Below are 27,833 nucleotides of genomic sequence, written 5' to 3' on the forward strand. Positions count from 1 at the left end.
CTTGCGGCGATGATCGTGTTATCTCTGCAGCGGCAGCGGCGACACACAGTTGGCGCCGCGCTCCGTAGGTCAGCTTCTCTCATCCCTCACCCTGGGATACCCTGATCTCTCTCTCTCTCTCTGTGTGTGTGTCGATTCAATTAATCATGTAATATTTGGTAATTAAGAATTCATAAATAATACCATATACAGGAGATCACTTTCCAAACAAATCACCTCCCTCTCCGATTTATTTCTCTCATTGATCTCCTTCCATCCTAATAAAGCACGCATTACATTCCTAATTAAGAAAGAAAATAAAAAAGAACCTCCACCTGCACGACCCCTCCCACGCCTCCAGTGTGCCGCCACCCGCCACCACGTTGCTGCGTGCCACCCCCACCTCCAGTGCGCCGCCTCCAGTGCCCCGCCACCCACCGCCACGCTGCTGCGTGCCGCCGGGCGCGGCGGCGGCGATCTCCGGCCAGATCCGGCTGAGGAGGCAAGTAGGGGTCGGATCCTGTTCTGGGGACGGTGTGGAGACGATCTAGGAGGCACGGGAGGAGGTCCAACGACGGGGTTTTGAACTCCAAGTTCATGGCGGCGGCGTTCCTCGCCGGTTCCGAGCGAGCGAGCTCCGACAGATTCTGCGTCTTGCGGCGATGATCGTGTTATCTCTGCAGCGGCAGCGGCGACACACAGCTGGCGCCGCGCTCCGTAGGTCAGCTTCTCTCATCCCTCACCCTGGGATACCCTGATCTCTCTCTCTCTCTCTCTCTCTCTCTGTGTGTCGATTCAATTAATCATGTAAATATTTGGTAATTAAGAATTCATAAATAATATCATATACAGGAGATCACTTTCCAAACAAATCACCTCCCTCTCCGATTTATTTCTCTCATTGATCTCCTTCCATCCTAATAAAGCACGCATTACATTCCTAATTAAGAAAGAAAATAAAAAAGAACCTCCACCTGCACGACCCCTCCCACGCCTCCAGTGCGCCGCCACCCGCCACCACGTTGCTGCGTGCCACCCCCACCTCCAGTGCTCCGCCTCCAGTGCCCCGCCACCCACCGCCACGCTGCTGCGTGCCGCCGGGCGCGGCGGCGGCGATCTCCGGCCAGATCCGGCTGAGGAGGCAAGTAGGGGTCGGATCCTGTTCTGGGGACGGTGTGGAGACGATCTAGGAGGCACGGGAGGAGGTCCAACGACGGGGTTTTGAACTCCAAGTTCATGGCGGCGGCGTTCCTCGCCGGTTCCGAGCGAGCGAGCTCCGACAGATTCTGCGTCTTGCGGCGATGATCGTGTTATCTCTGCAGCGGCAGCGGCGACACACAGCTGGCGCCGCGCTCCGTAGGTCAGCTTCTCTCATCCCTCACCCTGGGATACCCTGATCTCTCTCTCTCTCTCTCTCTCTGTGTGTGTGTGTGTGTGCGCGCGCGCGCGCGCAAGGGATCTTAAATTAATTGTTTGCTTGGAGTTTAGGATCCAAGTACGCCCCTCTCCGTGGTGTTCACTGATTTTTTGGAGCAACAACGTGTTGTTGGAGTTGCGGAAGCATTAGGTCGAAGGAAAGATGACGATGAAGGACACACAGAGGAGTGTGAGCGGTGATGGTAGCAAGGTTACCGGCAGGTATGCATGCAGGAACTGACTGTACAGTGTTCCTGTGTGATGCTACTGGTTTTAACGTTTGTACTGTGATGCCACTGGCAGTTTAAATAAATCTGCTATCATTTGGGATGTGAGTTGTCACAACTTGCTGTGCTCTGGTGTTTGGCTCAAAATTGCTTTTGGGAATGATTCATCTGAATAGACTACTTATGCTTGACATTTTACTTTCGTTATTTCTATTTGTAACTCAATTTTGGTATCCTCTCAAATTAACAATACTTTTTCTGGATATGGTAGTTGAGAATAGTTATGGTATATAGCGGAGTTAGCCCATCCTCACCAATGACTGTTCCTCATGGATTTGCTGAACTAGAGTTAGTAATGGGGGTATTGTAGACTGTTTTGAATTATGGGGGTATTGCAAACTTTAGAAGCTGAATTAAATTTTTGTGCAATTGAAAAAGGTGTATACAACTTGAATTTATTAGGTAGTATAGGAGAGATATGAAATTTTGAAAGTGTCAGTCAGATTTGTGTGTTGTTTTGGGTAGTATTCAGTTTTGTTCCATCTTAGAGGCCAATAATGCACATGTGATATTATCTACATTATTCAGTTTATACGGCTTCCCATATTCCAATGGTTGTATTTTGCTAAATTGCCCATCTACTTACTGGAATTCTCACAAATAGAAGTGCAGTCAGAAGGTAAAAAGGATGGTATGGTATGTCTCCATTCACATGGTACTGAACTGTTAGTGATGCTTTGTGTTATTCTGCAGACTTGAATTTAGTTTCTATGGTTTTCTTTTTCTGTTCATAGACGAGAGTATAGTCTGAAGGGCAAAAATGGTATGCTCTCAAGGGTGTGCAAGAACAGTGAGATTTATATTATTGAACATATTGTTAACAATTTGTTATTTTGCAGACTTGCTCTCAGTTTTTATTCTTGGTAGGTGATTCTTCATGACAATTTTTCATAGAGGAACATTTTTGGTAAGCGTATTGTAATATTGACTCCCACCTTTTTATTTACATGTAAAGATAACCAATTGTAAATTTTAAATGTACATTTAACTTATTTTGTGAAATAACATCATGTCGTTCAGATAATTTGATTTCCCTCTATGATATTCTTTGGCTTTAGTATATCTTAGGACAAATTGTTAGAAGTTCTATGCTTCATAACCAAAACATAATCTCCTTTTTGTTATGTGATTTGCATCATGATGTGTTCCCATATGTTCCCCTGTCGCTTAAAAAAATTAACGCCCGATGCAACGCACGAGCATATACCCATCATGACAAATAAACCTCATCATGAAAGCATTTATGTACCTATTTAATTTGCGATGGCAGGGTGGCGTCAGAAACGGGGATCGGTGGTGCTGGTGTCGGCGGTGCGGTGCGGTACAAGGTTAGGATGCGGGATGGGACGGCTATCCGTGTGAGGCACTCGGCGGTGAGAGTTTGTGGCATCAAGAGGAGCGCCCACGACACCTCCAGATTCAAGGTGTTGGCCCGAGACCACCAAAGAGGGAGGAGATGAGGTTAGTATTTCCAGAGGAAAAAAACAAGAGAAGAAGAACAAGAACGACGCCCATCTCGGGTTCCAGGTACGATGGAGCCGGCGGCGAAGCGCATGGCGCTTGCAAACATGATACTGTGATAGTGGATGACGCCGATACCCTCAACTGCGGCATCTGCTACCTCCCTCTCAAGCACCAGTCTTCCAAGTGCGTACGCTCGTCGTCCATGCTAGGCCGATCCATCACAAGTTTGTGTACCAATAACACTAGAACGTCATTTCTGCTCGGGTGCAGTGTGGCTTCGGTCATACCATATGCTCGCGGTGCCGCGACAAGATGATGGCGGCAAGGAGGTGCCATGTGTGTCACGTCCGGTTGACCGGCGGCTATCGCCGGAACATCGCATTGGAAAGGCTAATGGAGTCCATCCGGGTGCCGTGCGCCCACTGCTGCCCGTGCTACTGCCCGCAGGCAGACTGCGGTTTCGCTCGCTCCACGGCGGCGCTCCTGGACCACTTCGCCGACGCGCAAGGGTGGCCGTGCACGACTAAGCTTCGGGCCTGGGTGTGCGTCGAGGTCCAGCTCTATGACGGCTTCAAAGCCTTCTCGACCTGCCCAAGGCCGGCAGTACCTGTTCCTGCTGAATGTGGTGTTGAACCCGTTTGGCCGAGCGGTCTCCGTGCTCTCACTGCATCCTTGGGTGTTGTCGACGGCGCCATGTTCTTTGAAGTTTGAGGTCAGACTCAGGTACTGCTGCAACATCTCTCCGGTGCCACGAAACTACGTTTAAAGTAGGGTGCACTGATCTCTCCGGTGGGTTATCGAGCTCTGAGTACTCTTCCCGGTTATTCCTGCACAAATACGTCCATCCACATGACATCCGTACTATCATGGCCAGTTTCGACGTAGTACCTGTTTCCTTGGAACTATCATTATGTTGTACTGTATTAACAAATCGGACTTTCTTTCTTTTTCATATTGTGCAGGATTCAGATTTATGACAAGGACACAAGAAAATTTATAGCGTCCGTTGTGATGATACAAGGGAAGTAAGCATAGATGCGTATTTTGTTCAATGTGATGATACATGGGAGAGCTCGGCCTATGCTGCCAACTGATCTGCGGCGGCGCAGAAGGAAATTTCAAAAGCAGGGCAAGCGAGAGTGACTGTTCTATTGATGGTCAGAGGGAGGGCTTGGCAAGAGAGATTGATGGAGCTCTACTACCTCGATCTTGGCATAGAACCTGATGGCATCATGCCCAGGTAAGATTCTTCTATGTTCCAATTCTGGCACTCGTTGGTCTTTTACTCTCGGAGCTTACAAAATCTTAGATGCTGCCTACAAAAGACTGAGACACAATATTTTGATTGCAGATTGTATATTCGTCAGTAATATGCAAAGACTGAGTGAGAGACACAATGTTTTGATTGCAGTCTTGCAGACAACATCTTGTTCAGCAAGTAGATGCCTTCCTATGCATGTATATCCCGACTGGATTGTAAGCCATTATCGAAATTTACTGGTATTGAAACAGAAGGGCATATGCTCTTAATCTCACCTTTAATCTCAAAATCTACCAGTAGGTTATAACATAAATCTTAGAGATTTTAATGATATGTATTGACCTGCAAGTCTTAACTTTTAATGATATTTTTTAGTACATTGTTCACCTTTTAGTCAACTTCCTTATGGATGTATTTCAAATACAACTTTCCCATGTAGTCAACCTTGAATATTAATTTATTGGAACCATTTAGATTAATTACAAGAAGTAGTCATTATATTTCTACATGGGTTGAAGTGAAGCAAATAAACAATTATCCCATTTAATTCATGTAAAGTTCATATCTGTCATTACTAATGGAGGTGGCACCTTCAAACATGAGAAATTATGCAGTATATCCATTTTATTTTGTATCTAGCATTGTTGCTTACAGTGTAGGCTTTTTTGGGTCTTATGTGGGTGTATGATTTATTGCAGTATAATAAACATAACTGGATGTGTGATTTATATTCACTTTTCTTCCTTCATGCTTTGCTTTTCTTCTCTCTCTCTCTCTGTGTGTGTGTGTGTGTGTGTGTGCGTGTGTGCTTGTGTGTGTGTGTGTGCGTGTTTGTGTTATGCTAGATGGCTCATCCTCATCGTTTGGATTTCTCAAATTGATGCATTATTTTGTATCTCTTAGTTCAGGGACACACCTATTTTGAAAGTACAACAGGTGAATTTAATTTTGAGGAATATCAAGAAGAAATAATACACGCTCCTGAGTTTACCCGTGCAATTTAGCATTATTTAAAAGCTACAATGTCCATTTCCTCTAATTATTTCAGAGATCTTACGTGCTCTTCCTGTTGGTATGTGGCTCTGGCTCGAGGTTCGTGTTGGTATGTGGAACAAATTTGTTGCCAACCTGGGACATGAGGAAAATTGCTTTTGTAGATAGGACCAGTGAGATGGATGGCTTATTTACTGATTTTGTGCTTTGATCTGGTTTGGATTTCCTCCGCTGACTTGCTCTTCCTGTGTAGCTCAACGCTGCATCGCTCGGTTCGTTTGCTTGCTTCCTTTGCTTGGCTCAGGGAGGAGAAGGCCAGGACTAGCGACAAGGACCTAAGGGTCTTGCATCACGGCCTTTGCCCAGAAGGCGAAGACCCAAAACTAAATTCTTTGTTTTTAACTTCCAAAAAATTACATGGTACATAACTATTAGTAGACTTTAGATCTCAACCATTATAATCTAGATCAATTGATCTTTGCCAAGCTTTTTTTGATATGTATACTACAAATTTATTTTCCAATCTAAGTACACAAAGTTTTGTTTTAAAGAGCTGAGTAAGTTATAAGAAATAAGCAGGAGTCCGACTTCTCCTTTCGGTATTGAACATAATCACATGTATTTTGATTGGACTCTTCCTTAGGGTCTTTTTTTTATTTGGATTCTTTTTTTAGTCTACCATAAGATGGCTACCGAAAACCTTGTGGTTGTCGTGTTACGCAGCTAAGTTTTTTAATAGAAAGGCATTGATCTATCTATACTTTTTTTGAGAATGATATGTGACATGTTAAACTATTTGTACATGGTAATATTTATAAGCAACGCCACATTTTTAAATCTCATCTGTTAATATGTGAAATTTATGGTTCAGATATTTTAATCTACGTGGTCAAACATGATGGCTTGTTTGCCTTTTGTTTGAAGTATTTAACACTCCAAATATATGAACATGTTAAACTATTTGCTCTGTATGTAGTCTGCGTTAGAATCTCGAAAAAGACTTATATTTAGGAATGGAGGGATTAGATAGCACCTGTATAAAAACGCTTTCAGGTGTTATCTATCGTTTGTGATGCAGTGCAAAACTGTTCTATATTCTTAAACCACTTTCTTTTATTTTGTGCATCAGATGAGTCAGTATAGGTCATTGAATTACATTTTTTTATACATTGCAATTAAAGTGGAATTCAATTTTGTATACATGCATTATGTTTATATATGCAATAAGTAAGTTTTTAAAAAAGCCCGTGGCAACGCACGGGCATTCTACTAGTTTTTCTTATGTTAACAATGTTGATACGTGCATGAGAACTGATTGTAGGTTGAAAGTTTTAGAGAAGGCTAATGGTTTGAAGAAACTAATTATGGATGAGTCTCCTTCTGCTTATCATGTTCATTGCTTTCCCATCAACTTAAGTTAACTCTTGTTGTTGTTGCTATAGTCTATAGAGAATGGTGAATGCTTTTCGTTCTTCAAACAACTGCCATCTTTACTGAATGTTTTGGGTTTGTCGTGTAAAAAGTTAAAAATGTTTTAAGAAACTCAAGCTGATTATCTCATTGAAGCATTGTAATCATATGAAATTGAAACCGACAAAGGGAAAAACAGGAAATGGGCCTAGGAAGACGATGTGAAACCCGTTGGGATCCCACTCCAAAATTGTGTCACAGGTTATTTCTTTTTACCCTTCAATCCATATAGTTCTTAAAAGGATTGTAGAAGTGTATAATAGTGTTGAGGGTCTTGGAGCTCAAACTATATTGAGAGCATTTGAATCATTCTAGTTTGTTTTCATGTTGCACTTGATGGGAGAATTATTTGGGTACACAGATGGCCTGAGTCAAGCTTTGCAAAAGGAGGGATCAAGATATTACGAATGCCATGGATCTAATTTCTCTCACTAAGCAACACCTGTTGAATCTGCGAGAAGATACTGGGTGGGAATTATTTCTACAAAATGTCAAGTCTTTTTGTATGAAGCATATGATCAAAGTGCTTGACATGGATGGATTCTATAAGTCAGCTCATAGATCTAATAAGTTATTCAAGAATGTAATGAATCTTCATCGCTTCATATTGATATGTTTTTGGGTCTCATTGATAGGCAACTTCAGGAGCTCAACAATAGGTTTGATGAGGTAAACATCGAATTACTTATTTGTATGGCATTATTCAATCATTTTGATTCATTGACGCTTATGATCAAGAGAAGTTGGTCAAGCTTGCCCCCTTTTATCCTAAGGATTTCTCAAAGACATACATATCGAAATTTCCTTATCAATTGTGAATGTTTATTGCTGATATTCGTAGAGATGAAATATTTAGAAAGGAGAATATTGCTCAAATTTCTGCCCCGCTTGTTGAGATAAAGAAGAACATAGCATATGCCATTGTGTATAAGCTTGTCAAGTTGGTGTTAATTCCCCTGTGGCGGCTGGTAGTGTTGAGAGTGTCTTCTGTTGGATGAATTATGTGAAGAATAAGTTAAGAGCCAAAATGGGGGAACACTATTTAAATGATTGCTTGGTTACTTTTCTTGAGCGTAAATTCTTCATGCAAGTAAAGGAAGACACCATCATTTCTCGCTTCCAAAAGGGTGATCGTAGAGTTATACTACGATTCTCCTTGTTGCAATGTAACTGAATTATTGGAGACATTGTTGTTGTGTTATTTGCGAGGAGGGGACATCGTTGCTACAAAGAAAACATTATAGTTTTGTTGTTATTACTAAAACTTTTTAATTTCTTACACTGTTATGTATCAATCTTTTTTATCCTGCACACCCATGTCAGAAATCATGGCTCCGCCACGGGCGTCAGGGGATTTTCGTCTCCCATCATCTCCACCAAGATCTCGCCTGCACCGACGCAAACGTCGTGCCCTACTTTTGTGTCTGACTAAGACTGACTTATTGAAAACGACCGATTCAAGCATTCCTAGCAAGCCAGACTCTGAATTGATTTAAGAGCAACTCCAACGGGCCGACTCAAACGGATGGCGATTTCGTCCGTTTTTTGTCTGTTTGGGTCGGCCGCCCGCCCGGCGTTCGTCCTGTTTTTCATATGGGTCGGCAGCGTGCCCAACGCGCCGACCCATATTTGCAGGGGTGGCCGGCTGGGCGCCCAATTTTGCATTGCATTCAACAAATTGTGAAATGAAAATTTAACAAACAAAATAGTTCGCCCAAATAAATAGTATAGTTTTATAGGCCAAATAAAAATAAAAATGTTTCACACAGTTTTATGAACGAATAAAAGAATATACATCTATTGGTTGCCAAGATGAGTCCACATGCTCAACCAAATCATTTTGCAGTTGCACGTGAGTTTCTCAATCACGCATGTCTTCATGAAACTGAGTGAACTGCTCAAATGTTGCCGCTACTTCATGCTCAGGCACAACATTCTCACCCTAAAACTGAAAGCCTTGATCGTACAGACATTCCGGGCGCTCGTCTTCTACGATCATATTGTGCATGATCACACAAGCAGTCATCAACTCCCATAGTTTCTGCGTGCTTCAAGTATTAGCAGGATACCGAACGATGCCGCACCAAAGGCACGCTCGACATCCTTTCTAGCACTCTCTTGCTCTTGGGCAAATCTTTTCCTTTTCTCTCCAACAGGTTTGGGTATTGTCTTTACAATAGTGGTCCACTAAGGATAGATACCGTCACCCAAACAGTACCCTTTGTCGTAGTTGTGGCCGTTGACAGTAAAGTTCACCGGTGGGCTGTTGCCTTCGGCAAGCCTAGCAAACACTAGCGAGCGCTGAAGCACGTTGATATCATTGTGTGATCCAGCCATGCCAAATAAAGAGTGCCAGATCCAGAGATCTTGAGATGCCACTTGCTCTAGTATGACAGTGCAAGCCCTGACATGTCCCTTATACTGCCCTTGCCAAGCAGAAGGACAGTTCTTCCACTCGCAGTGCATGCAGTCTATGCTGCCAAGCATCCCCGGGAAGCCCCTGCTAGCATTCATCGCCAGCAAACGGGCTGTATCTGCAGCTGTCGGCTCTCTCAAGTACTCAGGATCAAACACAGCAATCACAGCCTTGCAGAACTTATACAATGACTCTAGGCATGTAGACTCGCTCATACGTACGTACTCGTCAATGAGATCACCGGGCACTCCGTATGCAAGCATTCGGATGGCGGTAGTGCATTTCTGATAAGAGGAGAAACCAATCTTGCCAACGGCATCCTCTTTGCACTCGAAGTAGTCATCATAGCCGACCACTCCCTCTCTAATATGGTTGAAAACATGCCTACTCACACGGAACCGGTGTCGGAATTTGTGATGTTTGAACAACGGGTTTGTTGTATCAAAGTAGTCCTTCCAGAGAAGTAAATGCCCGCTCTCTCGGTTACGATTCAACGCCGGAAGATGGCCCGGAATGGAGCCACGGAACAACGGCCGCTGGTTGTTGAGGTGGTGATGGACCACCACGGCAGCCAATATCTCCTCCTCGTCGTCGGACGACGAATCGTCGGAGTCGCAAAGGAAATTGTGGAAAAAGAACTCGTCGGCGGAGTCCATTTTCGTACCTTGGCAAACTGTCGAACAGCTTGCGGGCGTCGAAGAAGGAGACGGCCGGCAAGGGGAGACGCGGCGCCCACAGACCAGCTAGCTGCCCGGCCGGCGTCCGACGAGTGTGACGGCGTCCGACGAGCGTGAAGGTCGTATGTGGTGGGGGCGGCGAGGCGTCTTCTTGGTCGCGGGCGGCTGTGCGGTGGGGGAAGCGGTGGCGGGAACTAGTTTGCTCCCCAGCGGCAGCGGACGACTGGGGACAGGGGCGGCGTTGCTGGGCGGATGTGGAGGCGGCGGCAGCTGGAAGAGTCGCCGCAAAAATGGACGGCGGCGGCGGTGACGGAGGAGGTGGGGGGGGGGCGAGGGTTGCTTGTTAGCCGGGGGGAGGGAGGCCAATGTGCCACAGACCAACGGGCCTGGGGACAGGAAGAGGGCGAGCGCGCGCACGTCCATCTTACGTCCGCGCCGACGCAAATCAGGCTTAAAAATGGGCCGAGAATGAGTCGCTCGCGGACGAAAAACGAACACGCGTCCTTTTGAGTCGGCATGTTGGGCCGCCTTTTCTGTCCGCGCCGACCCAAACGAACGGCCGCGAACGAAATAGATCGCCTTATTGGAGTTGCTCTAAAGTTCGTGCACGTGCGAGCTAGCGAGACCTCCCTATATGCAACCAATCATGATTTTCTCGTATCCACACAGCCTGCTTGGGTAATGCAGTCTACCAAACACGAACCAGTAGTATCGATCATTGTGCTATCTTTTCAAGTTGCTGCCTGTGTCCCACTTGTAGCAGTTGTTTATTCATTTTGAGCCACCACTTGTCTAATCCAAATGCACTAGCTTTTTGTTAGTCCATCCAACTGGGCGAATGAAAAACTATATCGCGTGAATGGGGCCTACCCCTTTTGGCCCATAGCGCAAAAAAAAAGACACAAAGAACTCGCTTGGGTCAAGTCGTCCCGACCATTTCAAACTTCCCGGCCCCACGGGCCACTCAGCTCTCTTTTGGTTCATAGAATAGGATTATCGTAGGAATATGAATTTTGTAAGAAATGAGATGACATGTATCTCAAATTCTATGAGTATGAATAGGAAACGAGATGTCATTTAGTTGACACCAAAGAAATTTTTTCATTGAGTCTAGGCTCATTTTTATTTTCCTATGAAATGTGAAGAATAGAAACCAATTCTATGTAGGAATAGAAATCTATTACTATGAACCAAAGGGCTCTAAAGGAAAAAATCCTATAAGAATTCTATCCTCTAGAATTCCTATGAAATTCCTCCAAACCAAAGGAGGCCTCAATTTATCCACTTGAAATGCCGATGAGCTACACATCTCCCTTGCACAAGCTTGCCTCCTTCCCAAACACCAAGCCCAAGCAATGGCCTCTCGCCGGCGTCCTAGTCCTACCACCCTAGTCTTCCTGGTGTTGCTATACCTCTACTGGGCGCCGAGCTGCGCCTTCTCGCTCTCCTTCAACCTCAACTTCTCTGATCCCAGTGCCGGTTCATCCATAGACGTCGCCGGCGATGCATTCATCAGCACGCCTCCATCGACCCTCGAGCTGACCAGAAATACACGTAGTGCGGGTATTCAGAACAGCATCGGCCGGGCGACCTACGTGCACAAAGTGCCGCTGTGGAGCAACGCCACCGGCGAGATGGCTAGCTTCACCACCACCTTCTCCTTCCAAATCACTCCAGACAAGGACAGCCTGCCGCTCACATGCGATGGGATGGCCTTCTTCCTCGGCCATTTCCCTGTAAGATGGAAGCGTTCCTACCCCCTGGAGGGGAGCCGCGTTGGTTTATATTGAACGGGGCAGAACAGCCCTGCCGTGGCGTACAAGAAGAGAGAACCAATCGCTAGGATTCGGTTGTAACGAGGACTCCTAAACAGCTACGGGAGGGAGAGAGATAGAATAGAGTTGGGATTACAATGTGGAGATAGACATGAATTCTAACACCCTCCCTTAATCTCAACTATTCTATGTTTAGATTCCTCTTGAACTCTTCAAATGGTTTTGCCGGCAGTGCCTTGGAAAACCCATCAGCCACTTGATCTTTGGAAGGGATGAATCGTATCTCAAGTTTCTTTGCTGCAACCCTTTCACGCACAAAGTGAAAATCAATCTCTATATGCTTGGTTCTTGCATGAAACACTGGGTTTGCAGACAAATATGTTGCTCCCAAATTATCACACCATAAGCATGAGATGCGATTCTGCTTGACCCCCGTTTCATCCAGTAGTGACTCAATCCAAATGATTTCTGCAGTGGCATTAGCTAAGGATTTGTACTCAACCTCTGTACTTGACCTTGATACAGTGGCTTGTTTCCTAGCACTCCAAGAAACAAGATTAGGCCCAAAAAACACTGCAAAGCCTCCAGTTGATTTTCTATCATGCCTCCAGTTGATTTTCTATCATCACTGCAACCTGCCCAATCAGCATCAGAGAATGCACTCACAAGAGTAGAATTAGAGCGTCTGAAATGCAGTCCTACTTCCATAGTATGTTTGACATATCTTACAATTCTCTTGACAGCTGTCCAATGTGCAGTAGTGGGTGCATGCAGATATTGACAAACTTTGTTAACAGCAAATGAGATATCTGGACGAGTGAGAGTCAAGTACTGCAATGCTCCAACAGTACTTCTATACTTTGTGCTATCTTCCTCATGAAGTGGCTCACCTTCATATGCTGAAAGGTTCTCTGAAGAGGACAAAGGTGTAGGTACAGGCTTGCAGTTTTTCATCCCCATACGAGATAGAAGCTCAGTAATATATTTCTCTTGTTTTAGTACTATGCCATCTTGAGTCTTCTTAACCTCGATGCCTAGAAAGAAGTGCAAATCACCTAGATCTTTCAAGGCAAACTCTGAGCTCAAATCATGTAGAAGGGCATTAGTAGCACTTTGTGATGAACTTGTAACTATGATATCATCCACATATATGAGAACAAAGATAACTACTTTTCCCTTGTTATAAATGAACAGAGATGTATCAGCTTTGGAAGCAATTAAACCAAGACATCTCAATTGTGAGCTCAACCTGGAGTACCATGCTCTAGGTGCTTGTTTCAAGCCATAGAGTGCTTTGTGAAGCTTGCACACATAGTGTGGTGTTTTCTTACTCTCATATCCTGGTGGTTGTCTCATGAACACCTCCTCTTCCAGAACACCATGCAAAAACGCGTTCTGTACATCTAGCTGTCTCAAGCTCCATCCCCTAGACACAGCAATAGCTAACACAAGTCTTATCGTTGCAGCTTTTACAACCGGACTAAAAGTATCCTCATAGTCTATGCCATAGCGTTGTTTAAAACCCTTTTCAACTAGATGTGCATTATATCTGTCAATAGAGCCATCTGCTTTCTTTTTAATTCTATATACCCACTTGCAATCAATGATATTTTTACCTCTCTGATTAGGCACAAGATGCCACATTTTGTTCCTCATAAGTGCAGAATATTCCTCATCCATTGCTTTCTTCCATTTAGGGTCACCAAGTGCATCATTAAGTGTCGTTGGTTCCCTTGAAATACATAGCATGCCATACCGTATAGTACCATCAGTTCGTATTTTTGGATTACCTATACCTTTTTGTAATCTGGTCATAACTCGCGAAGGAACTTCTTGCTGCATGTGTACAGGAATAGAATCCATTGGCGCAGAAGATCCACCTCCTGCTGAATCTGATGGTGATGCAGAAGATCCACCAGACATGTGCGCAGAAGATCCAGTGGACCCAGTGGACCTTGGTATGGCCCCCTTTCCACTAGACGCCCGGGAAGCCACAGGGCGAGCGGGCACAGGCGATCCCTGCCAGCCTGCATGTGCGCGGAGCACGAGGAAGGGCCGACCGTGCGGCCGGTCCCGCTGGGCCTGCTGTCGGGCGTGCGGCTGGTCCCGCTGGGTCTGCTGTCGGGAGACGCGTCGGCGTGGGAGTGGCCCTCCCAGGAATCTGGGCCACTGCCGCTTAGGACGCGATCCAAGAAGGATCTAGGCGCATGATCCGAGGCCTGGAACCGCGCAGGAGTCCCAGGCGCCGCCATATCATCATCGGGATCAGCAGCAGGCTCGTCTTCTTCTGGAGCATGAAATAACACAGCATCTTGGGCTATATTTTCATGATTTTGACCGTTTTGAACGCCGTTTTCTTCAGGAACCTGCACAGGCATAAGAGTAGAGCTGGGACTAGCAGGGTTATCATCATATTGGTCAGTACAATTGTCTCCCCCGTGATCAAAGTTTCGAAGATGTGATGGAAGGAGAATTTCCTTTCGAAGAAGAGCACCAGCATTGGGATGAAGAGATGCAAAGGGAAACACAGATTCATCGAAGACAACATCTCTGGATATATAAACCCTACCAGTGGAAACATCTAGACATTTAACCCCCTTGTGCATAGGGCTATAGCCTAAGTAAACACATTTTTTTGAACGAAACGCGAGTTTGCGTGTGTTGTAGGGTCTAAGATTCGGCCAACATGCACATCCAAATATACGGAGAGATGTGTAATCGGGTGTGACACCAAGAAGCCGTGTGATGGGTGTTTCTAGTTTGATAACTTTGCTTGGGAGCAAGTTAATAAGATATGTAGCAGTTAGAAAAGCTTCATCCCAGAACTTGAGTGGCATGGATGCATTTGCTAGTAATGTGAGTCCTACATCAACAACATGACGGTGCTTTCTTTCAGCTGATCCATTTTGTTGGTGGGCATGAGGGCAAGAGACATGATGCGAAATACCAAGTTTTTGAAAGAAGGAATTTAGCTTCTCATACTCACCACCCCAGTCAGTCTGCATAGCAATGATCTTAGAGTTCAGTTTGCGTTCAACAAGATTTTGAAAGTTGATGAAAACTTGAAAGACATCAGACCGCTTCTTCAATAAGTAAATCCAAGTAAATTTACTATAATCATCAATGAAGCTTACATAATAGGAAAATCTACCAACTGAAGTAGGGGCTGGCCCCCATACATCTGAAAAAATAAGTTGCAATGGAGCGGTAGATACACTAGTAGAAATAGAATAAGGTAACTGATGACTTTTGGCCTGTTGGCACGGATCACAAACTGACTCAACACTAGACTCATATGAGAGTTTATTTTTGCTAAGAACATATCTAACAATAACTGAAGATGGATGACCTAAACGACTATGCCACTTTGCTGAAGATGGCTTAGTGACGACATATGCTTGTTTATTGGACCATGATGATGATGATGATGATGATATGAGTGGATAGAGACCTCCCACACACCGTCCTCTAAGAATGATTCTCCTCGTGGCTAGGTCCTTTACCAAGAAAAAGAAAGGATAAAACTCTATAAGAACATTGTTGTCAAGAGTGAATCGATGAACAGAAACAAGGTTTTTGGATGTTTCAGGAACATGTAAGATATTTTTCAAGTGCAAATATTTTACGAGGTTTTTGACAATTGAACTACCAATATGTAAGATTTCCATACCAGAACCACTCGCCGTGTGGATTTGGTCGCCTCCATTGTATCTCTCCCGCATGGTCAGCTTGTCAAGCTCTCCGGTAATGTGGTTTGTAGCTCCGGTGTCAGCATACCAATTTGTATCCACACCGTAGGAGACAACATGTGCCCCCTTCTCCTCCTGATCGTTTTCTTCATAGCGCCACCAAGATGAGCGTGCACCCCCTGGATGATGTTTGAGACAAATCTGGCATTCAGGATAGTCATGCTGTTGCTGTTGTTCACGCCTTTGTTGCTGTTGTTGTCGAGGGCACCCTCTGTTTCCGCCGCCGCTACCTGCAGGAGAGGGCTAACGATCACCACGGCCGCGCCCCCTTCCTCCTCGCCCGTGATAGGATCTCCCGCGGGTCTGTCCACGGCCTCTATATGCCGCGTTTGCAGATGTGTGGAAACTCCCTGATGACGAGTCACCTAACATCTCCATCCTTTGATCAAAAGCAGAGATTTGGGCAAAGAGGTCATCTGGTGTGATCTGATTCTTGACAGCTCCTATTGCCGCAACTACTGGATCATAATCGCGATCAAGGCCTGCAAGAATATAGTCAACCATCTCTGGATCTGACACCGGGCGGCCAGCAGCGGCCAACTCATCTGCAAGGTTCTTCATCTTCGCCATGAAGACAGAGCTTGACATGGAGCCCTTCTTGGTTGTGGTGATCGCAATTCTCAGGTTTGTGATCCTGGATTGGGACTGAGAGGCGAAGAGAGTTGTTACCGTTGTCCAAAGCTCGAAGGTTGATTCCTTCTCGACAATTCCAAGGATTTCTGGTGTCATGGAGTTGAGCAAGTATGAGAGGACCTGTTGATCTTTGGCGATCCATGGCCCATACAGCGGGTTCGGCTCCATGGCCGAAGTCTTGTCCGCCTTGGTGATCTCCATCATCTTGGGTGGGGCAGCGTCGTAGTTGTCCAATAGCCCAGTAACTTGCGCACGTCGCAGGGCTGGGAGTACTTGCATTCTCCAGAGGATGAAGTTTCCTCTCGCAAGTTTCTCTGATGGAGGCGCACCGAGGTTGAGAGCAACTCCTGATGACGACGACATGAGGGCGACACCGACATGCTTCCGGTTCGATTTTTTTGTGGCTAGATGTGGGAAGAGGTCGCTCTGATACCATGTAAGATTGGAAGCGTTCCTACTCCCTCGAGGGGAGCCGCGTTGGTTTATATTGAATGAGGCAGAACAGCCCTGCCGTGGCGTACAAGAAGAGAGAACCGATCGCTAGGATTCAGTTGTAACGAGGACTCCTAAACAGCTACGGGAAGGAGAGAGATAGAATAGAGTTGGGATTACAATGTGGAGATAGACATGAATTCTAACATTCCCTTCGGCGATCCCGCGGGAAAGCTACGGCGGCAGCCTCGGCCTCCTCCTCACCAACACTAACGGTACAGGAGACAATCGAATCGTGGCCGTCGAGTTCGACACTTTCTTCAACACGCGATATGGAGATATCAACGGGAACCATGTCGGCGTCAACATCAACTCTGTCAACTCCACGGCATCCACGAGCACGACGAGACAGGGCAAGAACCTCACGTCGCTCCATGTTATGGAAGCCACCATCAAGTACCAGAATGACTCCAAGATGCTGGCCCTTGACCTCCTCATCGACGATGCCTTATACCAGGTCAATGCGACCGTCGATCTGAGAAGATACTTACTAGAGGAGGTTGCCGTGGGCTTCTTTGCGGCGACTGGCGACATCGCCGAGCTGCACCAGATACTGTCATGGTCATTCAGTTCCACTTTGTAGCTTGAATCAAAGAAGGAAGCACGTCCACCTGCTCAACCTCTTTCGATTCCAAGTTTTCCAACCATAAGCAGCAACAACCACAAAATGTTGGTACCAATCCTTGTATCCATACTAGTTCCTCTGCTTTTTTTGTTGGTCTATGCAGCGACACAAAAGAAGAAGAGCAAACAATGAGGACAGCGAAGAAGAGTGTGACGACAGAGCTGAGCTCGAGAGAGGTGTGGCAGCCGGCGGCCCTCGACGGTACATGTATTCCGCCTGGTTCCCGCGTTTCTCGCTACCCGGTGAGAAAGGTGCGTACCGAGCAAAAAAAATCGAATTTTTTGAATTTCAACGGTGATAGTCTGGTCAACTAGGGACAGAAACTAGGGAGAACCTACCACCGCACCAACAGCAACATCCTAAACTAGTTGAGCTAAGTGCTAATATATTCCTAGATCAGAAAATTTTGAATTCAAATTGTATTTAAAAAATTCAGGCGGTATTTTCTCGAAATTTCTCGGTAACCGCGTTTCTCGCCCACCCTCGGTATTTTCTTGGGATCCGGTAGCCAAAACGTTGATGTACCACGAGCTGGTCACGACAACGAGTAGCTTCGCGGAGGAGGAGAAACTCGGGCGAGGCGGCTTCGGGAGTGTTTACAGGGGTCACCTCACACTCACACTCGAAGGCGCCGTCGGAGGTGACCAAGACCGTCGAGAGGTGGCGGTGAAGGTGCTGTCAGCAGAGTCGTCATCGTAGGGGAGGAAGGAGTTCGAGGCAGAGGTGAGGATCATCATCAGACTCAATCATCGCAACCTTGTCCAACTGTTGGGTTGGTGCGACAGCCGCAAGGGGCTTCTCCTTGTCTACGAGCTTGTCGCCCTAGTGATACGTCTCCAACGTATCTATAATTTTTGATTGCTCCATGCTATATTATATACTGTTTTGGACATTATTGGGCTTTATTATCCACTTTTATATTATTTTTGGGACTAACCAATTAACCGGAGGCCCAGCCCAGAATTGCTGTTTTTTTTGCCTGTTTTAGGGTTTCGAAGAAAAGGAATATCAAATGGAGTCCAAACGGAATGAAACCTTCGGGAACATAATTTTCTCAACGAACAAGACCCAGGAGACTTGGACCCTATGTCAAGACAGAAAAGAGGAGGCCACGAGGTAGGGGGCACGCCTACCCTCCCCAGGCGCACCCTCCACCCTTGTGGGCCCCCTGTTGCTCCACCGACGTACTCCTTCCTCCTATATATACCTACGTACCCCCAAACGATCAGATTGGGAGCCAAAAACCTAATTCCACCGCCACAACTTTCTGTATCCATGAGATCCCATCTTGGGGCCTGTTCCGGAGCTCCGCTGGAGGGGGCATCGATCACGGAGGGCTTCTACATCATCACTGTAGCCCCTCCGATGAAGTGTGAGTAGTTTACCTCAGACCTACGGGTCCATAGTTATTAGCTAGATGACTTCTTCTCTCTTTTTGGATCTCAATACAATATTCTCCCCCTCTCTTGTGGAGAACTATTCGATGTAATCTTCTTTTTGCGGTGTGTTTGTTGAGACCGATGAATTGTGGGTTTATGATCAAGTCTATCTATGAACAATATTTGAATCTTCTCTGAATTCTTTTATGTATGATTGGTTATCTTTGCAAGTCTCTTCGAATTATCAGTTTGGTTTGGCCTACTAGATTGATCTTTCTTGCAATGGGAGAAGTGCTTAGCTTTGGGTTCAATCTTGCGGTGTCCTTTCCCAGTGGCAGTAGGGGCAGCAAGGCACGTATTGTATTGTTGCCATCGAGGATAACAAGATGGGGTTTTCATCATATTGCATGAGTTTATCTCTCTACATCATGTCATCTTGCTTAAGGCATTACTCTGTTTTTAACTTAATACTCTAGATGCATGCTGGATAGCGGTCGATGAGTGGAGTAATAGTAGTAGATGCAGGCAGGAGTCGGTCTACTTGTCTCGGACGTGATGCCTATATACATGTTCATACCTAGATATTCTTATAACTATGCTCAATTCTGTCAATTGCTCAACAGTAATTTGTTCACCCACCATGGAATACTTATGCTCTCGAGAGAAGCCACTAGTGAAACCTATGGCCCCTGGGTCTATCTTCATCAAATTAATCTCCTACTACTTAGTTATTTCCTTTGCTTTTTTACTTTGCCTTTATTTTACTTTGCATATTTATCACAAAAATACCAAAAATATTATCTTATCATATCTATTAGCTCTCACTCTCGTAAGTGGGTGTGTAGGGATTGACAGCCCCTTATCGCGTTGGTTGCGAGGATTTATTTGTTTTGTGCAGGTACGAGTGACTTGCGCGTAGTCTCCTACTGGATTGGTACCTTGGTTCTCAAAAACGGAGGGAAATACTTACGCTACTTTGCTGCATCATTCCTTCCTCTTCTAGGAAAACCAACGCAGTGCTCAAGAGGTAGCAAGAAGGATTTCTGGCGCCGTTGCCAAGGAGGTCTAGGCAAAACTCAATATACCAAGTACCCATCACATACCCTTATCTCCCACATTACATTATTTGTCATTTGCCTCTCGTTTTCCTCTCCCCCACTTCACCCTTGCCGTTTTATTCGCCCTCTCTCTCTATCCTCCCTCTCTTTCTCTATTTGCCTCTTTTTGCCCGCTTGCTTTTTGTTTGCTTGTATGTTAGTTTGCTTGCTTGTCACGATGGCTCTACCTAAATTTGGTGATCTTCACCTTAAAAGATTAGAAGAGATCCGAAGCAATGTTAGGAGCTTTATGGTTTTGCAATTTGAACATAATAGTTTCTTTAGAAACGAGCTTAAGGAACAAATTTTTTATGAGTTTTATGAATAAAGAGCTTGATGATATGTCTAAAGAATTCGATGGTTTGAGATCCCAAATTTCTTGTCTTGAAAAGTTGACCGCTGAAATTTCGGATAAGCAAGCCACCTTAGTTAATAGGATGGCCGCTAAACCGGATTGCTATGAAAATAAAGACGAAGATCTAAAAGTTATTGATGTGTCCCCTATTAAATCTTTGTTTTGCAATATGAATCTTGATAATTATGGGACTGAATATGATCCACCTTTACCTAGAGGGCATTCCAAGAATTCGGAATTTTTTGATCTTGATGCTAAAATTGATAAAAGTGGGATTGAAGAAATTAAAACCCTAGATGTTGCTAAACCCACCATTATGGATTTCAAGGAATTTAACTATGAAAATTGCTCTTTGATTGATTGTATTTCCTTGTTACAATCCGTGCTAAATTCTTCTCATGCTTACAGTCAAAATAAAGCGTTTACTAAACATATCCTTGATGCCTTGATGCAGTCTTATGAAGAAAAACTTGAATTGGAAGTTTCTATCCATAGAAAACTTTATGATGAGTGGGAACAAACTACTAAAATTAGAATTAAAGATCATGAATGCTATGCTTTATGTGATTTGGGTGCTAGTGTCTCCACGATTCCAAAGAGTTTGTGTGATTTGTTAGGTTTCCGTGATTTTGATGATTGCTCTCTAAACTTGCACCTTGCAGATTCCACTATTAAGAAACCTATGGGAAGAATTAATGATGTTATTATTGTTACAAATAGGAATTATGTGCCCATAGATTTTATTGTTCTTGACATAGATTGCAATCCTTCATGTCCTATTATTCTTGGTAGACCTTTCCTTAGAACGATTGGTGCAATTATTGATATGAAGGAAGGAAATATTAGATTCCAATTTCCATTAAGGAAAGGCATGGAACACTTTCCTAGAAAGAAAATTAAATTACCTTATGAATCTATTATGAGAGCCACTTATGGATTGCCTACCAAAGATGGCAATACCTAGATCTATCCTTGTTTGTTATGCCTAGATAGGGGCGTTAAACGATAGCGGTTGTTGGGAGGCAACCCAATTTTATTTTTATTCCTTTATTTTTGCTCCTGTTTAGTAATAAATAATTTATATAGCCTCTGTTTTGGTTGTGTTTTTGTGTTTAATTAGTGATTGTGCCAAGTAGAACCATTGGGAAGACTTGGGGAAAGTATTGTTACACTTGCTGTAAAAAACAGAAATTTTAACGCTCATGAGAACTGCTGCCATTTTTATTTGGTAGTGATATTTAGTTAATTATTTTTGAATATGATTAATTGATAAATTCCTCATGTCCAGCAATTTATTTTAGAATTTTTGGAGTTCCAGATCTTGCGCTAGCTACAGATTACTACAGACTGTTCTGTTTTTGACAGATTCTGTTTTTCGTGTGTTGTTTGCTTATTTTGATGAATCTATGACTAGTAAAATAGTTTATAAACCATAAGAAGTTTTAATACAGTAGTTATGACACCAATATAAATAAATAATGAGTTCATTACAGTACCTTGAAGTGGTCTTTTATTTTCTTTCGCTAACGGAGCTCACGAGATTTTCTACTTTAAGTTTTGTGTTATGAAGTTTTCAAGTTTTGGTTAAAGATTTGATGGATTATGGAACAATGAGTGGCAAGAGCCTAAGCTTGGGGATGCCCATGGCACCCCCAAGATAATCTAAGGACACCTAAAAGCCAAAGCTTGGGGATGCCCCGGAAGGCATCCCCTCTTTCGTCTACTTCTATCGGTAACTTTACTTGGAGCTATATTTTTATTCGCCACATGATATATGTTTTGCTTGGAGCGTCTTGTATGATTTGAGTCTTTACATTTTAGTTTACCACAATCATCCTTGCTGTACACACCTTTTGATAGAGCCATACATGATTTGGAATTTGTTAGAATACTCTATGTGCTTCGCTTATATCTTTTGAGTTATGTAGTTTTGCTCTAGTACTTCACTTATATCTTTTAGAGCACGGTGGTGGATTTGTTTTACAGAAACTATTGATCTCTCATGCTTCACTTAGATTATTTTGAGAGTCTTAAATAGCATGGTAATTTGCTTAAAGTCTTAATATGCTTGGTACACAAGATTAATAATAAAACTTTCTTATGAGTGTGTTGAATACTATGAGAAGTTTGATACTTGATAATTGTTTTGAGATGTGAAGATGGTGATATTAAAGTTAAGCTAGTTGAGTAGTTGTGAATTTGAGAAATACTTGTGTTAAAGTTTGTGATTCCCGTAGCATGCACGTATGGTGAACCGTTATGTGATGAAGTCGGAGCATGATTTATTTTTTGATTGTCTTCCTTATGAGTTGCGGTCGGGGACGAGCGATGGTCTTTTCCTACCAGTCTATCCCCCCAGGAGCATGCGCATAATACTTTGCTTTGATAACTTGTAGATTTTTGCAATAAGTATATGAGTTCTATATGACTAATGTTGAGTCCATGGATTATACGCACTTTTCTCACCCTTCCACCTTTGCTAGCCTCTCTAATACCGTGCAACTTTCGCCGGTATTATACACCCACCATATACCTTCCTCAAAAAAGCCACCATACCTACCTATTATGGCATTTCCATAGCCATTCCGAGATATATTGCCATGCAACTTTCCACTGTTCCGTTTATTATGACACACTCCATCATTGTCATATTACTTAGCATGATCATGTAGTTGACATCGTATTTGTGGCAAAGCCACCCTTCATAATTCTTTCATACGTGTCACTCTTGATTCATTGCATATCCCGGTACACTGCCGGAGGCATTCATATAGAGTCATATTTTGTTCTAAGTATCGAGTTGTAATTGTTGAGTTGTAAGAAAAATAAAAGTGTGATAATCATCATTATTAGAGCATTGTCCCAGTGAGGAAAGGATGATGGAGACTATGATTCCCCCACAAGTCGGGATGAGACTTCGGACGAAAAATAAAAAAAAGGAGAAAGAAAAGAGGCCATAAAAAAAGGAGAAAAGGCCAAAATAAAAAATGAGAGAAAAAGAGAGAAGGGGCAATGCTACTATCCTTTTACCACACTTGTGCTTCAAAGTAGCACCATGATATTCATGATAGAGAGTCTCCTATGTTATAACTTTCATATACTAGTGGGAATTTTTCATTATAGAACTTGGCTTGTATATTCCAATGATGGGCTTCCTCAAAATGCCCTAGGTCTTCATGAGCAAGCAAGTTGGATGCACACCCACTTAGTTTCTTTTTGAGCTTTCATATACTTATAGCTCTAGTGCATCCGTTGCATGGCAATCCCTACTCACTCACATTGATATCTATTGATGGGCATCTCCATAGCCCGTTGATATGCCTAGTTGATGTGAGACTATCTTCTCCCTTTTTGTCTTCTGCACAACCACCATTCTATTCCACCTATAGTGCTATGTCCATGGCTCATGCTCATGTATTGCGTGGAGATTGAAAAAGTTAGAGAACACCAAAAGTATGAAACAATTGCTTGGCTTGTCATCGGGGTTGTGCATGATTTAAATATTTTGTGTGGTGAAGATGGAGCATAGCCAGACTATATGATTTTGTAGGGATAACTTTCTTTGGCCATGTTATTTTGAGAAGACATAATTGCTTTGTTAGTATACTTGAAGTATTATTATTTTTATGTCAATATTAAACTTTTGTCTTGAATGTTTCGGATCTGAATATTCATACCACAATTAAGAAGAATTACATTAAAATTATGCCAAGTAGCACTCCACATCAAAAATTCTGTTTTTATCATTTACCTACTCGAGGACGAGCATGAATTAAGCTTGGGGATGCTTGATACGTCTCCAACGTATCTATAATTTTTGATTGCTCCATGCTATATTATCTACTCTTTTGGACATTATTCGGCTTTATTATCCACTTTTATATTATTTTTGGGACTAACCTATTAACCGGAGGCCCAGCCCAGAATTGCTGTTTTTTTTGCCTGTTTTAGGGTTTCGAAGAAAAGGAATATCAAACGGAGTCCAAACGGAATGAAACCTTCGGGAACGTAATTTTCTCAACGAACAAGACCCAGGAGACTTGGACCCTAAGTCAAGACACAAAAGAGGAGGCCACGAGGTAGGGGCGCGCCTACCCCCCCAGGCACGCCCTCCACCCTCGTGGGCCCCCTATTGCTCCACCGACGTACTCCTTCCTCCTATATATACCTACGTACCCCCAAACGATCAGATACGGAGCCAAAAACCTAATTCCACCGCCGCAACTTTCTGCATCCACGAGATCCCATCTTGCGGTCTGTTCCGGAGCTCCGTCGGAGGGGGCATCGATCACGGAGGGCTTCTACATCATCACCATAGCCCCTCCGATGAAGTGTGAGTAGTTTACCTCAGACCTATGGGTCCATAGTTATTAGCTAGATGGCTTCTTCTCTCTTTTTGGATCTCAATAAAATGTTCTCCCCCTCTCTTGTGGAGAACTATTCGATGTAATCTGCTTTTTGCGGTGTGTTTGTTGAGAGCGATGAATTGTGGGTTTATGATCAAGTCTATCTATGAACAATATTTGAATCTTCTCTGAATTCTTTTATGTATGATTGGTTATCTTTGCAAGTCTCTTCAAATTATCAGTTTGGTTTGGCCTACTAGATTGATTTTTCTTGCAATGGGAGAAGTGCTTAGCTTTGGGTTCAATCTTGCGGTGTCCTTTCCCAGTGACAGTAGGGGCAACAAGGCACGTATTGTATTGTTGCCATCGAGGATAACACGTTGGGGATTTCGTCATATTGCATGAGTTTATCCCTCTACATCATGTCATCTTGCTTAAGGCATTACTCTGTTTTTAACTTAATACTCTAGATGCATGCTGGATAGCCGTCGATGAGTGGAGTAATAGTAGTAGATGCAGCCAGGAGTCGGTCTACTTGTCTCGGACGTGATGCCTATATACATGATCATACCTAGATATTCTCATAACTATGCTTAATTCTGTCAATTGCTCAACAATAATTTGTTCACCCACCGTAGAATACTTATGCTCTTGAGAGAAGCCACTAGTGAAAGCTATGGCCCCCGGGTCTTTCTTCATCATATTAATCTCCCACTACTTAGTTATTTCCTTTGCTTTTTTACTTTACCTTTATTTTACTTTGCATCTTTATCACAAAAATACCAAAAATATTATCTTATCATATCTATCAGATCTCACTCTCGTAAGTGGTCGTGTAGGGATTGACAACCCCTTATCGCGTTAGTTGCGAGGATTTATTTGTTTTTTGCAGGTACGAGGGACTTGCGCGTAGCCTCCTATTTGATTGATACCTTGGTTCTAAAAAACCGAGGGAAATACTTACGCTACTTTGCTGCATCATCCCTTCCTCTTCGGGGAAAACCAACGCAGTGCTCAAGAGGTAGCACCTAGACATGCACCTCTATAGCAAGGACGACACATATTTGACATGGCCGCAGAGGTACGGCATCATCGTCGGCCTGGGATCGGTGCTGCGCTACCTCCACGGGAGTGGGAGCAGTGCATCGTCCACGGTGACATCATGCTCGACTCGTCGCTGAGCACCAAGCTCGGGGACTTCGGGTTGGCCCGGCTCATCGACCACGGCGCCGGGTTAATGCAAACCACGAAGGCCGTGCTCGGCACCGTCGGGTACATCGACCCGGAGTTCGTCAACACGCACCGGCCCAACACCGAGTCGGACGTGTACAGCTTCGGCGTCGTCCTCCTGGAGATCGCCTCCAGCCGACGGCCGGTGATCGAGACCGCGGAGAGGTCCTTCACGCTGCTCAGCTGGGTGTGGGGCCTGTACGGGAGAAACACCATCCTTGACGTGGCGGATGAGCAGCTGAGGGGCGACGAGGTGGACGAGCGGTGGATGGAGCGGGTGCTGGTCGTCGGGCTCTGGTGCGCCCAGCCGGACCACCCTACATCATCCAAGATCCTCCCAAAAGCGGCAGGAACATCCATCCCCGATCAGCTAAGTCGTGGAGGCCCGGGAGATAGCCCGCACATCGGGGCACCGAGGGATGTGTAGGTGTCGCCATGGCCGTGCCGAGTCCATTCTTTGCATCCAAAGCCAGCGCACGTGTAGTGAGATGCCCGGTGGAGATCCAGGATCCCGAGTCCCCCAAGCAAGATCGGCCGGCAGCTAGTTGACAAGGCAATGTCCGCTGCTAGTGTCTTTTCGGCCATACCAGAGGAAGTTGCAGATGTTAATTTGCTTGAGCACAGAAGGGTTGAAAGCCACAACAAGGAGAGTATGCACGGGGATGGTGGACAACACGTAGCGGCAGAGCGCCAAACGGTCGCCGCAAGACATCATGAATGCCCACCACGGGGATAGGCCATGATTGAGCTTATTGATCAGGGTTGTAACGCGGCGGCGCTAACCTTGCGGATGGACAGGGCAATCCCGAGGTAGGGGTCGGAATATCCCGGAGCAGCCAGTCAAAGTTATTGGCGATCGGGTGTGGTCCGAGGGCGCGCACACTGGATGGGAGAGGTCATTCACTTGGCGAAGTTGGTGCGCAGCCCAGACACCGCGCCGAAGAGTTGTAGGATCATGAAGATGGCCGTGAGGTCTTGTTTCTCGTGGTGGAAGAAAAGCACCACGTCGTTGGCATAGAGAGATACGCTTCAGGCCATATGTTGCATGGTCAGCTGCTGGAGAAATCCCGTCATTGACGACACTACATATGAGGCTATTAAGGGTGTCGATGATCATCACAAGGAGCATGGGGGAAATGGGGCCCCCTTGATGCAGTCCTTGGCGATGGTGCACAGGAGGTCCTGGGATGCCGTTGATGAGGATGCATGTGCTCGCGGTGCCAAGGAAGGTGCATATCCATTGGCACCAGCGGTGACTGAAGCTATGTTGTAATTTCACGAGGAGGAAGGCCCGGGATATCGAGTCAAAATTACGAGCTATGTCAAGGTTGAGTATGTTGCAGGGGTGTTTGAGGTTATGAAGTTGCCGCGCGGTCTGCTGAACGAGCAAAAAGTTGTTATGGATTGATATCACGGTGATGCATGCACTCTGGTTCATAGAGATCATGTCACCAAGGCACGGCGCCAAGGGAGAGCACCTTGGTGAATAACTCGGCAAAAATGTGAATTAAGTTGATGGGGGGGGGGTACTCCGAGAGTGTTCTGGCGTTGGTCTTCTTAGGGAGAAGTGTGAGTAGCGCCTGTTAAGCCATTGGAAGCCATGGCCATTAAGGGCATATAGAAGGTGGGGTTTGTGTCGCCGGCCTTGAGAAAGTTGAAGCATGTGCGCTATCTGGCAATGCACCTGTCAAGGGATGCCAGACCAATGTAGACGCCCTTGAGATGGCGCCAAAGTGATGCCACTGCAGGGGAGAGCTGACGGATATCCCAAGCAGCATCGAAGCATGCAATAAGCTCTCGCATGATAGAAAGCTGGAGCGAGATGTTGCCCACAATCTTGGAGCTCCAACGTTGGAGTTGCTTGGCCATGGCGCGAAGCCGTGCGAAGATACGACGGAAGGGATCAGACTCATGAGAGGAGCTAGCCCACGCATCGGCGACGACCTCATGGTACCCTGGCAGCTTGTGCCAGAACCTCTCGAAGTGAAAGCGGTGAGGGGCCGCGGATTTAGGCATCGAGTCAATGAGGAGAGGCGCGTGATCAGATGCAGCCGAAGTGAGGCATCACAACATGGAGTGAGGGTGTTGAATTTCCTAGCCTGCGATACAAATGACCAGGTTGATGCACTATAAGGTAGGGAGCTCATGCTCGTTAGACTATGTGTAACGGCGACCGTGGAGGTAGATAT

General features: G+C 44.9%; 1 pseudogene; it reads left to right on the forward strand.

Annotated features, from left to right (window-relative positions):
- The first annotated feature begins 11,318 nt into the window (after nucleotides 1–11,318).
- Nucleotides 11,319–26,071, forward strand: LOC119333968 (annotated as a pseudogene).
- Nucleotides 26,072–27,833: the final 1,762 nt, after the last annotated feature.

Source organism: Triticum dicoccoides, chromosome 7A (assembly GCF_002162155.2).
Source record: "Triticum dicoccoides isolate Atlit2015 ecotype Zavitan chromosome 7A, WEW_v2.0, whole genome shotgun sequence".
Lineage (NCBI taxonomy): Eukaryota > Viridiplantae > Streptophyta > Magnoliopsida > Poales > Poaceae > Triticum > Triticum dicoccoides.